Source organism: Saimiri boliviensis, chromosome 9 (assembly GCF_048565385.1).
Source record: "Saimiri boliviensis isolate mSaiBol1 chromosome 9, mSaiBol1.pri, whole genome shotgun sequence".
NCBI lineage: Eukaryota > Metazoa > Chordata > Mammalia > Primates > Cebidae > Saimiri > Saimiri boliviensis.
In genome coordinates this window covers 91,642,183-91,658,523 of record NC_133457.1, presented here as the reverse complement: position 1 = coordinate 91,658,523, position 16,341 = coordinate 91,642,183, and the positions used below count along the sequence as shown (strand labels likewise).

The following is a 16,341-nucleotide window of genomic DNA, read 5'->3' as shown; positions in this document are numbered from 1 at the left end:
CTCTTTGCCTGCTGCTATCCACGTAAGACGTGACTTGCTCCTCCTTACCTTCCTCCATGACTGGGAGGCCTCCCCAGCTTTGTGTAACTGTAAGTCATTAAACCTCTTTCTTTGGTAAATTGCCCAGTCTTGGGTATGTCTTTATCAGCAGCATGAAAACAAGACTAATATGGGTGTGAAAATGAGGACGTGAGGATCACTGGAAGCCATCTTGGAGGCCGATTGCCACAAATCCTTTCCTTGCACCTACATTCTTCTCCACATTTCTCTGCTCCCTTTAGAGCAAACTCCTTAAAAAGTTGTCTATGTCACTGTCTGTAAGTTTCCTTCCTCCATTCTCACTTGAATCCCTTCCATTCAGACATTTGTCTCTCATGTTCTACTCTTGTCTAGGCCACTCAGGACTTCCACGTGGGCAAATCCATTGGTCAGTTCTCAGTTCTCCTTTCATTTGACCCATTACTAGCATGTAACACAACTGATCACTCCCTCTTCCTTGAAATACCTTCAGCATTTGACCTCTAGGACATGACATTCTTTGGGTTTTACTCCTGCCTCACCATTGCTTACTAGACATTTCACAGATATGTTAAAGCATGGAGGGGAAAATACTTATCAGTCACATCAAAAACTAAGCAAACTTTAAAATCAGCCCAACAATTATCAATTTCAGAAAAAATTGAAATTTGCAAAAGAGAGAAAACATTAAAGTGTATTATTTGGTCAAACAATGAACAATGTCTGAACAGGTGGAATACTCTCTAAACACTTCAATCAATTTTTTGCATAACTATATTGAGAAGATTGAATAAGGAAAATTGGAGGGAAAAGTTGTGCAAGAAAGACAGGATATAATTTTTTAAAATGTTAAACGTGATATACACGTATTCAGAAACAGAAGTTCTTGCCAGAAGAAACAGCTAAAAAGTTGAAAGTGGTTACCTCAGCTGTATGCTAGGTAAATTGGACAAACTATCACACTGAAAGTTACTAGAAAATCTGGAAAAGAATTAACTGATGGAAGGCATCAGCAAGCTAACAAACTAGCAAAGAATTGTGGAGTCAAAATACAAGAGAAGAAAAAACTCAGAGGTTTTCTCTGGAGAGGAGTGCCAATTCTGGAAAAGGTGACTGAGAGACGTCTAAACAGTGTTTTCAACTCCAACATGTTGAAAAGAACAATTAAAGTTCAAATCCCAATAAGGGATAAAACCCTAACTTTTGGTTAGAACCGTGAAAGGCTATACCTTAGGAGAAAAAGCCAACTGGAAGTAAACCCACCTTCCCTCTTACAGACTAAGCTTAGCTGTAAATAATCTCAATCCCTAAAATTAAACTAAGGTGATCTCAGATTGCTGGGGTCCTCATTCTTCTGACAGAAAATAATATAAATCCCTAAGAATGAAGGTAACATTATCCTAGTCCTCAAATTATTTCTATAATTTTTCATAAACAAGGACAGGCTGTCAATCAAAAAAATAACCATCTAAATGAGAGAACATAACTATGTAAATGAAAAACCACAGACAGTAGAAAGAGACCCAAAGAAGTTCTAGATAACAAAGATTTCAGGTATACATTTTTAAATAACTACATTTGGAATATGCAAGGAGAGAAAAATGGCATAAATTTTGGCAGAGAGGCAAAAACTGAAGAAATGGAAATTTTAGAATTGAGAAGCAAAGTAACTGGTATTCGGAGTTCAATGCATAGGTTTAACTGCAGATTAGACTCAAACAAATAAATAATGAGGGAACTATACAAACACCATAATGAAAAAAATTCAGAATAAATCATAGAGAGACAAAAAGATGAAACAGAGGAGTGAGTGTAGACTGGGTGCGGTGGCTCACGCCTGTAATCTCAACACTTTGGGAGGCCAAGACCAGCAGATCACGAGGTCAGGAGTTTGAGACCAGCCTGACCAACACGGTGAAACCCTGTCTCTACTAAAAATAAAAAAGTTAGCTGGGCGTGGTGGCAAACACCTGTAATCCCAGCTCCTTGAGATGCTAAGGCAGGAGAATCACGTGAACCCAGGAGGCGGAGGTTGCAATAAGCCAAGATCATACCATTGCACTACAGTCTGTGTGAAAGAGTGAGACTCCATCTCAAAAAAAAAAAAAAAAAAACAACAAGAGGAGCAAGTGTAAAAGATGCAAGATCCACAACGAGAAGGGTTAACAACATGTATTGGGAGAGAAGGGAGAGGACACAGAAATAGCTGAAGAGATGATAGCTGACAATTTTCAAAACTGATAAAAGACATTAAGTCTCAGATTCAAGAATATCTACAAAACCCAAGCCTAATAAACAAAAATGAGCCCACACATATTAAAGCACATTGTAGTAAAATTGATACAAACCAAAGAAAATAACAGATTATCTTGAAAGGAGCAACAATTAGACTGATATCTGACTGTTGAACAGGAACAATGGAAAGAAAAACAAAGTTGCATCTTTAAGTACCAAAGGAAAATAACTTCCAATATAGAATACTGTATCTACAGAAAATATTCAAAGATGAAGATGAAGTGAAGATGTTTACAGACACAAAAAAATTGATAAATTTGTCATCCACTAAAATGATGAAAGAAAATGCTTCAAATTACTATATCCTAACACAGAAGGAAATTATCTCAGATGAAAGGAAGTAACAAATGGGCAAAAATTAATTTTAAACTCATCTCTTTTCACTTAATACCCATGCTACTAGTTCTTATTTTTTCATGTTAATGTTACTTCTGCCTTCTTTTGTTGTAATTTGTTTGGCATATTTTTCTCATTCTCATGTTTAAATGTGGGAAGTTTTTGTGGATTTCTTCTGATAAGCATTATTATTGGATTTCTAATGCATTCTGCATTCTGAGAGTTTTTATGTTTAAGTATGGGATTTTATCTTAATTTATTTAACACAGATATTTATGATTTGTCTCCTTTCATTTTTTTTCTATACCTTTTCATTAAAACCACACACTAGGCAGTCTCCTCATCTCTATGAGCCATGAAATTTGATACCTTCAGTGGTCTGACACTTGCCACAGCCTTAACTCAATCTGCAATAGATTGAACTACCCAACTCCCAATTGAGTCTCCAACCTGAGGTGACACTGAAGGAATAAGATGGTAAAACAGAGTTACTCTGCTAACAGATTATCCAAAATGTGTGCAAATTAGTGTATGGTTTAGGTTAAGTGTATGAAAATGCTCTGTGACCCACATCATCAAGATGCCAAATGTTTACTCTCCTTTATCTCTTAAAGTTGCCAATTTTATGTGTATTTTGAATTCTGTTTTATGGTGCAATCATAGTCTCCTTTTTTGGTGCAAATATTTATGATCAATTTTACCCTTCATGATTTTGTCTCTCAGTATTTTTATTCCCCTATTAGTCATCTAAACAATTTCAAAAGCACTCTTTAATGTCTATGCCTCTAATTGTCAAAGTCAAAAAGGAAATTTATGATTTGAGTGTTACTTTTTGAAACCACCAATTTAGTCACACTTTTACTTATCTTCCTCCCATCTTTATTAGTATAATCTGAGTTTTAAAAGCAAATGACTGTTATGACATGGTTATTTTTATGTTATATACCTTACTTTTAGAAAATGGTTTTTTATATTTGCATTTAGCATTATAATCAAACATACCACAATTGTTTGACATCTCTATTGTAACTACTTTTACCACTTTCAGTCTTTTTCTTTGCTATGATTACCTCAACTTTTAGCTCTTTATTTTGTGCTTTTCTGCCAATAGAAACACATTTTTTGATAGACATACTGATTGTGTGTCTTTGAATCTCTAAGATTTAGGAATTATTTTGTGTTATTTTAATGCACAAAATACATATGACCTTCCTGCCTGCCTGCCTGCCTGCCTGCCTTCCTTCCTTCCTTCCTTCCTTCCTTCCTTCCTTCCTTCCTTCCTTCCTTCCTTCCTCTCTTTTCTTTACTTTTTGAGACAGAGTCTGGCCCTTTTTCCCAGGCTGGAGTGTAGTGGCACAATCTCAGCTCACTGTAATCTTTACCTTTTGGTTTCTTTCCTGAGTAGTAGCTGGCATTACAAGTGTATGCCCCATGCACAGCTAATTTTTGTATTTTTAGTAGATATGAGGTTTCACCATGTTGGTCAGGCTGGTCTTGAACTCCTGGCCTCAAGAGTTCTGCCTTCTTTGGCTTCCGAAAGTACTGGGATTGCAGGCATGAGCCACCACACCAGGCCCAAATTGTATCATTTTTCTGACATTTGGAGTTGACAGTGAAAATTTAGATCAGCTTGATGTTTTTCTTCCTTTAAAGACTACTTTTTAAATTTGGGAGTGAGTGGCCTATTTGGGTATTTATTTTTCCTTTATCCTAAAAATTCAAAATTGTTTACAGTCTCCATTTAGTTGTAGGCCCCTTATTGAACTCTTCCAATCTGCGTGAAATATGTCTTTCTTCAAATCAGGAAAAATGAATCATCTCCTTAACATAACAAATCTGAATGCATAGCAATGCTCTTCCCATTGCCACGTCTCCATTTCTGCATTTATCTTGCTCTTTCATCATTGCCCCTTTGCTTGTCATTCTCCACATTCTCAAGCTCGTCGTCCATACCACTAACTTGACTTTAAGCTGCATTATTTAGGCTTCATGCTGCCTCTAAAGCAGTTGTGTTATCAGTTTCCTAATAATTCTTCCTAATCTCACTTTGAACTTTATCTTTTTATCTGTTAATCACAGTCTATTTCTTCGATGTGGTTCTCATTGCATAGAACCAGGTACTCGCCCTGAAGAGTTCACGGTCCTTGTTTCTCCATGGAACTCTAAGACATTTGTACTAACTGCTTAGCAAGGCCACCAGCTGCTGTAACAATCCCTGACACCCTAGACACAGACTCTACCTAAAAACAGGAGCCTGAGTTAAGTGGCACTTGGAAGGCTTTAGCACTACTTATTTCATAGTTTGCTGTGAATGTACCAGGACCTAATCAATACATCATTCATTAACAAATGTTTCTGGAACACCTACTGTGCACTTGGTATTGAAGATGGTGATTAAAAAAAAAAAGCCTAGTCCCTCCCTCAAGAAGCTTTCCTCTTTATACATTATTCAATACTCACAAAAATAAATACACCTCTGAAAACCTGCTCTGTCACATCCTCTCTGCCAATTCATTTCATCAGCTATTGCTGCAGCAACTAAATGCACACAGGTGAGATGACATCACCTTGCCTCAGCTATTAATATATCAAACATCACTTGTCTTCCTCTTTAGGATTTCTCTGATAGTACAATGAAAGAGCAGGAGTCCATTCAGCCATTCTGTTGCATATGTCAACCTCAAGAGTGTGGAGGTTAGTATCCTATAGGACAAGTCTTCACTGATGGGTAAGGGAGCCATTGCGAATGCTCCTTTCTTTCGACCTGCAGGTGAGCATTTCTGAGGTTCATTCTACGTGGCTCTTTGGAGAGTCCTTAGCAGGACAAGCCTGCTGCAGTGACCAGCTCATTAACACACTTTGGATCGACTTTCCCTCCTGCCATGTCTCAGCCTTTGCAGTCTCCAGCTCCTGTTCCCTGCGATCACTCCCGCAAACTATCTAAGCTCTGCTTTCTAGGGGACCACAGTCTCAAATTTAGTTACAAATAACAGGTGCTTTTAAGGGAAAAATATGAGGTGTTAATATAGCTTTTGCAATGGATTTGATCTTGTCTGGGGTATCAGTGAAGGATTCTCCAAGAAAATAACATTGAGGCTGGGTGCAGTGGCTCATGCCTGTAATCTCAGCACTTTGGGAGGCTGAGGCCGGCAGATCACCTGAGGTCAGGAGTTCAAGATGAGCCTGGCCAACATGGTGAAACCCCATCTCTACTAAAAAAGCAAAAATTAGCCAGGTGTGGTGGTGGGTGCCACACCTGTAATCCCAGCTACTCAGGAGGCTGAGACATGAGAATTGCTTGAACTCAGGAGGTGGAGGTTGCAGTGAGCCAAGATCATGCCACTGGACTCCAGCCTGGGGGAGACTCTGTCTCCAAACAAAAAGAAGAAAAAAAAATAAAATAACATTGAAACAGAGATTTGGATAATAAGTAAGATGAAATGCACTGCAGGTGGAGGGATGAGGACATTCCAGACAGGGAAAACAGCATTTTTGAAACCTTTGGGTTAGAAAGAATGCTGGAACATTTGAGAGACTGTAAGAAAGTCAATGTCACATGCATCCACTCATAAAAGGGAAGGTAGGTGGGAAGGGAGGTGGGAAAAGGTCAATCCATGTAGACACTGGCACAGGAACATGACTATAGCTTTGTTCTAAGAGCAATGAAAAACCTCTGAGGCATTTAGACAAGTGAATTGATGTGATTAGGGCTGGTTTTCTTTTCTTTTCTTTTCTTTTCCTTCCTCCCTCCCTCCCTCCCCCGCTTCCTCTCTCTTTCTCTCTCTCTCTCTCCCTCTTTCTTTCTTTCTCTCTTTTGAAATGGAGTTTTGCTCTTGTTGCCCAGGTTGGAGTGCAACGGCACAATCTCAACTCACTACAACCTCCACCTCCCCAGTCCAAGCGATTCTCCTGCCTCAGCCTCCCAAGTAACTGAGATGATAGGCATGCACCACCATGCCCAGCTAACTTTGTATTTTTAGTAGAGATGGCATTTCTCTATGTTGGTCAGGCTGGTCTCAAACTGTCAATCTCAGGTGATCCGCCCACCTCAGCCTCCAACTTTGTATTTTTAGTAGAGATGGCATTTCTCTATGTTGGTCAGGCTGCTCTCAAACTGTCAATCTCAGGTGATCTGCCCACCTCAGCCTCCAAAAGTGCTGGGATTACAGGCATGAGCCACTGCGCCTGGCCAGGATTGATTTTCAAGGGTCACTTCTGCTGCTTTGTGGAGAACCTATTGGGAAGAAGTGATGCTGGACACAGGGATGATGATTATGGAGCTGGCAAGAGATGACGGAGCTGAGCTGGGTGGATGCTTAGAGATGGGGAAAAGTAGACAGATTTGAGAGATGGAAGAGATTGATGGAACTTGGCAATGGCTTGGCTGTGAATCGTGTGGGAAGGGATGGTAATTAATTGAACACCTCAACCAAAAATTATGAATTTCCCTTAAAGCTCCAATCCTTGGCTTGGCAGGGTGGAAAAACAAGAAGTAAAAGACACAATTTCAACATTCAGAGAGGTAATGATTCAGCTGTAAAGGTAGGATGCATGAAATATCTGAAAACCTGTTGCTGGCTTCAGGGAAGATTGTTCTGGATAGATAGAACATGAAATAGGAGATCCTCCAAGTCAGACATATGAGTGTTCCAGCTAATGCCCTATGATGATGACATGATGGTGATGACAATGATGACATTAACAATGACGACAATAATACAAAAGCTAATATTCACCAAATAGTTTCAATATGACAGGTGTGGTGCTACAGAATTTGGACTTTATCCTTAGGGAAACAGGGAACTTCTGTCGTGTGTTAAGAAATTAGTGGCCATTATCCTTAGCAAACTAATACAGGAACAGAAAATCAAATATCGCATGTTCTCCCTTATAAGTTTCGGAAGTAAATGACGAGAACACATGGAGACAGAGAGGGGAGCAACACACCCTGGAGTCTATTGGAGGGTGGAGGGTGGGAGGAGGAAGAGGATCAAGAACAATAACTAATGGGCACTAGGCTTAATACCTGGGAAATGAAATAACCTGTACAAAAAAACCCATGACACAACTTTACCTTAAGGTAAAGCCCAAGAGATCATGTGTGTGAGGCCCTCCATGGCAAGAATGGAATCTTCCTAATTCAGAAGAAAATGAGCGTAATGGAAAGTTGCAGGGAAGTTAACAAAATCAAAGAGAAAGATTCTTCTCTTTTTCTCTCTTCTTATCTGTTTTTTCAATAGTGAATTTATATTCCTGTTACAAGAAAAAACAATAAAAGCGTTTTTAAAGAAGGACTCTGAAATTGTTAGGTTAAAATAGAACCTCTAATTATATGGTGCTTTCAAGAGACAAACCTAAAACAAAACTAAGTTTTAACTTTGAAAAGTTTAAAATAAATATTTAAAAAAAGAAAAGTCAAGATTTATCAGACAAACGCAAAACGGGCAAGGATAACAACATTAGTTTTAGACTACACAGAAATCAAGGCATTAAAGTAGAACAAAGAGAGTCATTTTATATTGAAGCAAAGTAGAAGTGAAGATAGAAGAGATACAGCAGTTGGCCCCATGGTCATTAAACATGTTTTGTCTTTACTCTAGTGAGAGGTATCAGAGAATCCCTGGGGCTCCTTTAAAAGTATTATTCCTATTGAGTTATAAAAAGTGAAGGGGTAAAATAAAATTATAAGTTGACTTTATAGTCTTTTAGTAAAATGCAGACTTGAGTTAAAAAGGTACATAAGAAAAACGGGCCTCTGAAAAGTGGGGACAAAACAGGACAGCGAAGAAAAAGCATGGGATCGGCAGTTGGCTGTCTGCAAAGGGCACCGCCCACTCCCATGTCACAATGGCCTGGGAATGAAAGGAACCAGAAGTGCCATCCCAGCAGTCCTAGAGTGGCAAGAGATGACGGAGCTGAGCTGGGTGGTTGCTTAGAGATGGGGAAAAGTAGACAGATTTGAGAGATGGAAGAGGTTGATGGAACTTGGCAATGGCTTGGCTGTGAATCATGTGGGAAGGGATGGTAATTAATTGAACACCTCAACCAAAAATTATGAATTTCCCTTAAAAAAGAAATTATGAATTTCCCTAGGCCTGCTGCTCGGAGGGAGCTTCTGACTGTGTACTAAATACACAATAATAGGGTAATAAGGAATTGAGGTTTTGGACAAATGTGTCAATCCAGGTCTGTGTCTGAGAACTTCCTGTGTTCCACAGCATCCTGTAGGATTCCTGTCAGCCCAGGGAAGGCCAAGGAAGTCATGAACCACAGCATAGCAATTCCACATTATGTGGCTGTTTTTTTTCTCCAGGCGTCCGGGACACAACTTGCTGTGTGACTTCCTAAAGCGGAGAAAGGCTCAGTCTCCTAGAGCCCTGGAGAAGCTAGAATAGGACACTGGAATTCTGGGGTCACAACAGTTAGATATGTTTAATCTGGGACCCCGGGGTAGAAGGATAAACTTGGATGGAAAAACTGTTTTCACTTTTCTTTAACTGAAATGGGGCATTTCCTCCATTTAATGATGCAAACAGCAAGCCACAAGAGTGATAGCAGAATTCGTGACTGTAACTAAAATAAGTCCCAGAGTTTCCAGTCACATGATAGCTGGTGCACATACCTCAAAATGCCACCTACATTCAGGTGGTACTTAAAAATCACAGTCACCTGACTGCTATATCTAGTTATTTATTTGTTTATTTAGAGACAGAGTCTCGTTCTGTTGCCAGGCTGGAGTATAGTGGCGTGATCTCAGCTCACTGTAACCTCCGCCTCCTGAGTTCAAGGAATTCTTGTGCCTCAGCCTCCTGAGTAGCTGGGATTACTGGCATGTGTCACCACACACAGCTAATTTTTGTATTTTCAGTAGAGACGGGTTTCACCATGTTGGCCAGAGTGGTCTCAATCTCCTGACCTCATGATCCACCCACCTCGACCTCCCAAAGTGCTGGGTTTACAGGCGTGAGCCACTGCGCTGGCCTAGATCTGGTTATTTAGTACTTTAATAAAGATGAATATTTATTATTATGTCATCAATTTTTTTTTCTGTTCTTTCTTTATTTTTCTTTCTTTCTTTTTTTTTTTTTTTTTTTTTTTTTTTTTGAGACAGGGTCTTCCTCTGTCACCCAGGCTGGAGTGCAATGGTGCAAGCTTGGCTCACTGCAGCCTCCACCTCCCAGGTTCAGGTGATCCTCCCACCCACTTCAGCCTCCTGAGTAACTGGGATTACAGGTGTGAGCCACCAGTGCTGGCTCATTTTTGTATTTTTAGCAGAGGCAGCATTTTACCATGTTGGCCAGGTTGGTCCTGAACTCCTGGCCTCAAGTGATCTGCCCACCTTGGCCTCCAAAAGTGCTGGGATTACAGGAGTGAGCCACCATGACCTGCCCGTCAATTTGGTTTTTGTAAAAGTATTTTTATAACTGTTTTTTCAGTGTAATTGATTTCCTTTGCAGTTCTAAGTGTTTTATTTTTTATAGGTAAAATTCTGAAAAGGTTCCATAAGCTTCGCCAGATTCTCAAAGGGGTCTGTGGTCCAAAGGAGGCTGAGACCACCGATGCTTAGATGCCTTGCCCTCTCCCCGCTGTCCCTCAAGCCCCTTAAAGAGAGAGTAGGGCCAGAGAGCACCGGAACATCTCACCCCACCCCTCCCCACCCCCAGGAGGAGTGACGGAACTGTGGAGTATGTAGTTTTGTGGAATTTGCTAATTCGGTCTTTCTTCCACGTTTTCTCCCTCTCCTTTCCTATTACGGCTCCCCTCATATCACAGCCCCTCCAAAGTGACCCATGGTGAGACAACCTAATATGTAATCATCCACATTTGGATTTGTGCTTTTAATTTAATATGCAAATGTGAATTTATATGTGTATATACTTATGTCTTTACATATATCTATATGTACATAGGTATTTTCCAGCCTTTTCCCATGCATAAAAGAAGCATCATAAATAAATGAAGAAGAAATGGGTTTTCTGAGATAATATATATTCAATAATTTTATATGTAATATATTGCTGAAAACTGGGATCACAAGACATATGTCATTCAAAATGCTGTTTTCTTCTCATTAATATCATATTGTATCTTTTCTATAGTATTGAATTCTATTTAAAAACTGTTTCTAATGACTATATATGTGTCACATAAAAATGCAACAAAACATATTTAATCAACTTCCCATTGAACATTAATATTTTCCAATTTTTTTCTTCAAAATGCTATGATGGGCCAGGTTCAGTAGCTCACACCTGTAATCCCGGCACTTTGGAAGGCTGAGGTGGGCGGGTCACTTGAGGTCGGGAGTTCGAGACTAGCCTGGCCAACATGGTGAAACCTCATCTCTACTAAAAATACAAAGATTAGCCGGCTATGGCGATGCGTGTCTGTAATTCCAGCTACTCAGGGGAATGAGACAAGAGAATCACCTGAACCCAGGAGGCAGAAGTTGCAGTGACTGAGATCACACCACTGCACTCGAGCCTGGGCAGCAGAGTGAGACACCATCTCAAAAAAAAAAAAAGTACCTATTATGAACTACATGAGATAACCCTTGCATTGTATATTAGATTGAACTCTATAAAGCTGACGTTTTTATAAGTCAAAACTAATTGAATATTATCAATTTCACATGAGTCAATTAATATTAACATTATTCCTGGAGTTACGTTTTCTCTCTACCACTTTTCCATCAGCTCCTAGTCCAGATTCATATTGTTCTATTTAGTATAGCGTTGTAATATGTTTTAATCTGGTTTGATAAGTTTGTTCTCATTTTAAATAAAATGTTCTTACTTATATTTTTCTTCCAGGGTAACACAAAAGAAATTTAGAATTATTTGATTAATTTCCCAGAAAAGTCCCATTAAGACTTTTCATTAAAACTATTTTAAAATTACAAATGATATATAAAAGAATTTATATTGTTTTTTTTTTGAAGTTTCCTAACCGGGACCATGATTTGATGTTTTACTTATTAATGTTGCTTTTTTTAAAAAAAGCTAGTTTCTCAGTGAAACTTTTTCTTTTTCTTTTTTACATTTTTTCTTTTTTTATATATATTTTATTTTGTTTTAGGTTTTGGGGTACATGTGAAGAACATGCAGGATTGTTGCATAGGTACATACATGGCAATGTGGTTTGCTGCCTTCCTCCGCATCACCTATATCTGGCATTTCTCCCCATGTTATCCCTCTCCAACTCCACACCCCCCATTGTCCCTCCCCTAGTTCCCCCTCATAGACCTCAGTGTGTGATGCTCCCCTCCCTGTGTCCATGCCTTCTCATTGTTCAACATCCTCCTGTGAGTGAAAACATGTGGTGTTTGATTTTCTGTTCTTGTGTCAGTTTGCTGAAAATGATGGTTTCCAGGTTCATCCATGTCCCTACAAAGGACACAAACTCATCTTTTTTTATGGTTGCATAGTATTCCATGGTGTATATGTGCCACATTTTCCCTGTCCAGTCTATCATCGATGGACATTTGGGTTGGTTCCAAGTCTTTCCTATTGTAAACAATGCTGCAGTGAACATTCATGTGCATGTGTCCTTATAATAGAATGATTTATAATCCTTTAGATATATACCCACTAATGGGATTGCTGGGTCAAATAGAATTTCTATGTCTAGGTCCTTGAGGAATCGCCACACTGTCTTCCACAATGGTTGAACTAATTTACATTCCCACCAACATGTAAAAGTGTTCCTATTTCTCCACATCTTCCCCAGCATCTGTTGTCTCCAGATTTTTTAATGATTGCCATTCTAACTGGCATGAGATGGTATCTCAATGTGGTTTTGATTTGCATTTCTCTAATAACCAGTGAAGATGAGCATTTTTTCATATGTTTTTTGGCCTCATATATGTCTTCTTTTGAAAAGTGTCTGTTCATATACTTCACCCACTTTTGAATGGGCTTGTTTGTTTTTTTCTTGTAAATCTGTTTTAGTTCTTTGTAGGTTCTGGATATTGCCCTTTGTCAGATGGGTAGATTGCAAAATTTTTTCCTATTCTGTTGGTTGCTGATTCACTCTAATGAGTGTTTCTTTTGCTGTGCAGAAGCTCTGGAATTTAATTAGATCCCATTTGTCTATTTTGGCTTTTGTTGCCAGTGCTATTGGTGTTTTAGTCATGAAGTCCTTGCCTATGCCTATGTCCTGAATGGTTTTGCCTAGATTTTCTTCTAGGGTTTTTATGGTGTTAGGACTTATGTTTAAGTCTTTAATCCATCTGGAGTTAATTTTAGTGTAAGGTGTCAGGAAGGGGTCCAGTTTCTGCTTTCTGCACATGGCTAGCCAGTTTTCCCAACGCCATTTATTAAACAGGGAATCCTTTCCCCATTGCTTGTTTTTGTGAAGTTTGTCAAAGATCAGATGGTTGTAGATGTGTAGCATTGCCTCCGAGGCCTCTGTTCTGTTCCATTCGTCTATATCTCTGTTTTGGTACCAGTACCATGCTGTTTTGATTACTGTAGCCTTGTAGTATAGTTTGAAGTCAGGTAGTTCGATGCCTCCAGCTTTGTTCTTTTTGCTTAGAATTGACTTGGCTATGCAGGCTCTTTTTTGGTTCATATGAAGTTTAAGGTGGTTTTTTCCAGATCTGTGAAGAAGGTCATTGGTAGCTTGATGGGGATAGCATTGAATCTATAAGTTAGTTTGGGCAATATGGCCATTTTCACGATATTGATTCTTCCTAACCATGAGCATGGAATGTTTCTCCATCTGTTTGTGTCCTCTCTTATTTCGTTGAGCAGTGGTTTGTAGTTCTCCTTGAAGAAGTCCTTCACATTCTTTGTTAGTTCTATTCCTAGATGTTTTATTCTCTTTGTAGCAGTTGTGAATGGCAGTCCGTTCTTGATCTGGCTCTCTTTAAGTTTGTTATTGGTGCATTGGAATGTTTGTGATTTTTGCACATTGATTTTGTATCCTGAGACTTTGCTGAAGTTGCTTATCAGTTTCAGGAGATTTGGGGCTGAGATGATGGGGTCTTCTAAATATACAATCCTGTTGTCTGCAAATAGAGACAATTTGACTCCCTCCTTTCTTAATTGCATACCCTTTCTTTATTTTTCTTGCCTGATTGCTCTGGCTGGAACTTCCAATAGCATACTGAATAGGAGTGGTGAGAGAGGGCATCCTTACCTAGTGCCAGATTTCAAAGGTAATGCTTTCAGTTTTTGTCCATTCAGTATGGTATTGGCTGTGGGTTTGTCATAAACAGCTTTTATTATTTTGAGATGCTTTCTGTCAATACCTAGTTTATTGAGAGTTTTTAGCATACAGGGCTCTCTGTGAAACTTTTCATTAAAAAAGAATTGGAGTTCCCAGTCATTCTTTATGACATTTTTGCTTAGGCATTTCATATTTTGTTATTGTTACAAATGAAGATTTTCCTTTCTACTTTCCAGCTTGTAATTGTTGGCACATAGAAAAACATTTTTCTAAGATACTACTTTTGTATCCAACCATCTAATTTACAATCTTATTTTTAACACAGAATTTGCTATTGATTTTTTTAGTTTCTTAAATTATAACATCTTCAAATAATGACAGCGTTTTTTTTTTTTTTAAAAAATCCTTCTTCTTTTCCAAGTGTTAAAAAATCTTATGCTTAATTTATTTCTTATTAAAATGATGAGAACTTCCAAATTTTCAAATTAAAAAAGTATTCTGCATTATGTTTTTTCTGTGTTTTAGTGAGAATTCCTGCTGTGATCTAAATGTTGAAATCCTAACCCCCAAGGTGATAGTATTAGGAGATGGGGACTTTGGGAGATACTTAGGTCATGAGGAGCCCTCATGATTGGGATAAATGTACTTATAAAAGAGATCGCAGAGAGCTGGCTAGCCCCTTCCACATGTGAGGACACAGCAAGAAGATGCCATCATGAAGAAAGAGGAGGATCCTTCCTTGCCAGACACTGAATCTGCCAGTACCTTGATCTTGGACTTTGCAGCCTCCAGAACTGAAAGAACTCAATTTCTCTTGTTTACAAGGTAGTTTCTGTATAGCAGTCTGAAGGGACTAAAGCAATGCTTTGATTGTTTAAATGTCAAGAATGGCATTCACTATTATTAGAGTAGAATGCTGTTTTAATACTCAGTATATTGACAGTCCTGGACAGTGGTTCTCTGCTCCTGGTTTTCCACAAGCTTCCTCTCAATAATGATGACTGAGTTGTAATTGATTATCCTCAGAATTTATTGGGATGACCATATATTTTCTCTTTTTTTTAAGGAAGATTTGTATTTTTAAAATTGTTTTTATGTACAGAAAACTCAACAATGTACATTTAATCCAGTTTAGTGGCAAGTTCATTAGCCTTTGCCTTTTTGAGCTTTGCAATGAGAGCCACAGACTTGGGACCTGGGACATTGCCTCCCCACTGACAGCAGATCTGATTGTATCTGTCATTGTGTTGGTCCTGATGGCTTTCACCAGCTTAGCCAAAGCTCCTTTGTCTTCCAGGTCACCCTGTGTGAAGGCGAGAGTGGTGAGGTCTTCCTGTGGGCTAGACGTCCCAGTCTTGCCTTCCTCTTGATAATGCAGTAAGGGACCCTGTTTTACGACACAGGTCAGGCAGGAAGAAGAAAGAACTAGCTGAAGAACATATTTTGACCCACAGCAGTAAATTTCAAAGCTAGCTTGGTAGCAACTGCTCAGGGTTAAAAAGCTCGTGTATTTGCACTTCAAGGTTGATGACCATATATTTTCCAATGCCTCCTATGGGTTCGATGTGTGATGTTTCTATTTCTCCATAGCAAGCAGTTCTCCCATTCTTGGGATAAATGCTGTCTGGGGAAGGGAATGGTTTGGGCCCCTTCCTTAGGGGGACTTGCTGGGCCCGAGTGTTCTGCTGGCAGAGGCAGGTGTGCACACCTGGGTTGTTGCTTTTTGCACACACACCCCTGCCCCATTTTACGCTGCATACCACATCACCTCACCATTTCACACATCCAGAAATGAAGGCCTCTGTGGTGTAAACAAGTTGCCCATCGTGACACAGCCTTCCAGGACTGAAACCTTTGGACTGTTGGTCCAATGGATTCGACCGTATCTGAATTACCTTTGATTGCTTATGTGATCCTGGCAGCCTGGAGTGGCCGAGGAATATTCTTCTTTCTGGACTTCCGTTTCCCCATACGACCTTATACTCTTCTGTAGACATTCATTCTGCAGCCCAGGAGAGTGCCTGGAAGGGACATTCATTTCTCTCTCCCTTTTCTCCGTGGCCTATGCATTCTCGTTTCAAGCCCACCTACCCTATGGCCGGTCTACTCGCAACCAACTGTCCTCAAGGCCTGGCCAAAGGGGCGCTAGGAATTTCAGGTCAGTGATTGGCCTTCTTCTCTTACTCCATGTAGACTCCAGCCTACCTTTCTTCGTAGGGAAAGAATAACCATCTCTAATCTGCAAGGGCACAGGGTCTGGGGTACAGATGGGAACTGGCCCCTGCCATGGGCATTCCCAAGGCATTGGTCCTGGGACGGACAGAGGGACCACTGGGCAAGCCAGTAATGCCAACATTCAGAGGGTCCTTCTGCCAGGGGGGCTTCCTGGAGGAGGTGGCCCTCAAGAGGGGTTTGTTTTGGATGGTGGGGGTGATGTTGTATTCCGTGCTGAGGGACCTTCCCAGGGTGTGGTTGAACTGCACAGTGCCTTTAATGCGGTGTGTCTGCAATCACTTCATC

The 16,341-nt window shown here is 39.7% G+C and overlaps 1 long non-coding RNA gene and 1 pseudogene across 1 annotated transcript in view; one reads left to right on the top strand and one right to left on the bottom strand.

Moving 5' to 3' along the window:
* LOC141585685 (uncharacterized) overlaps positions 1 to 16,341 on the top strand; it is a 185,113-nt gene that overhangs the window by 112,445 nt on the left and 56,327 nt on the right. The window lies entirely within an intron of this gene.
* LOC120367975 (small nucleolar RNA SNORD36) lies at positions 15,305 to 15,372 on the bottom strand (annotated as a pseudogene).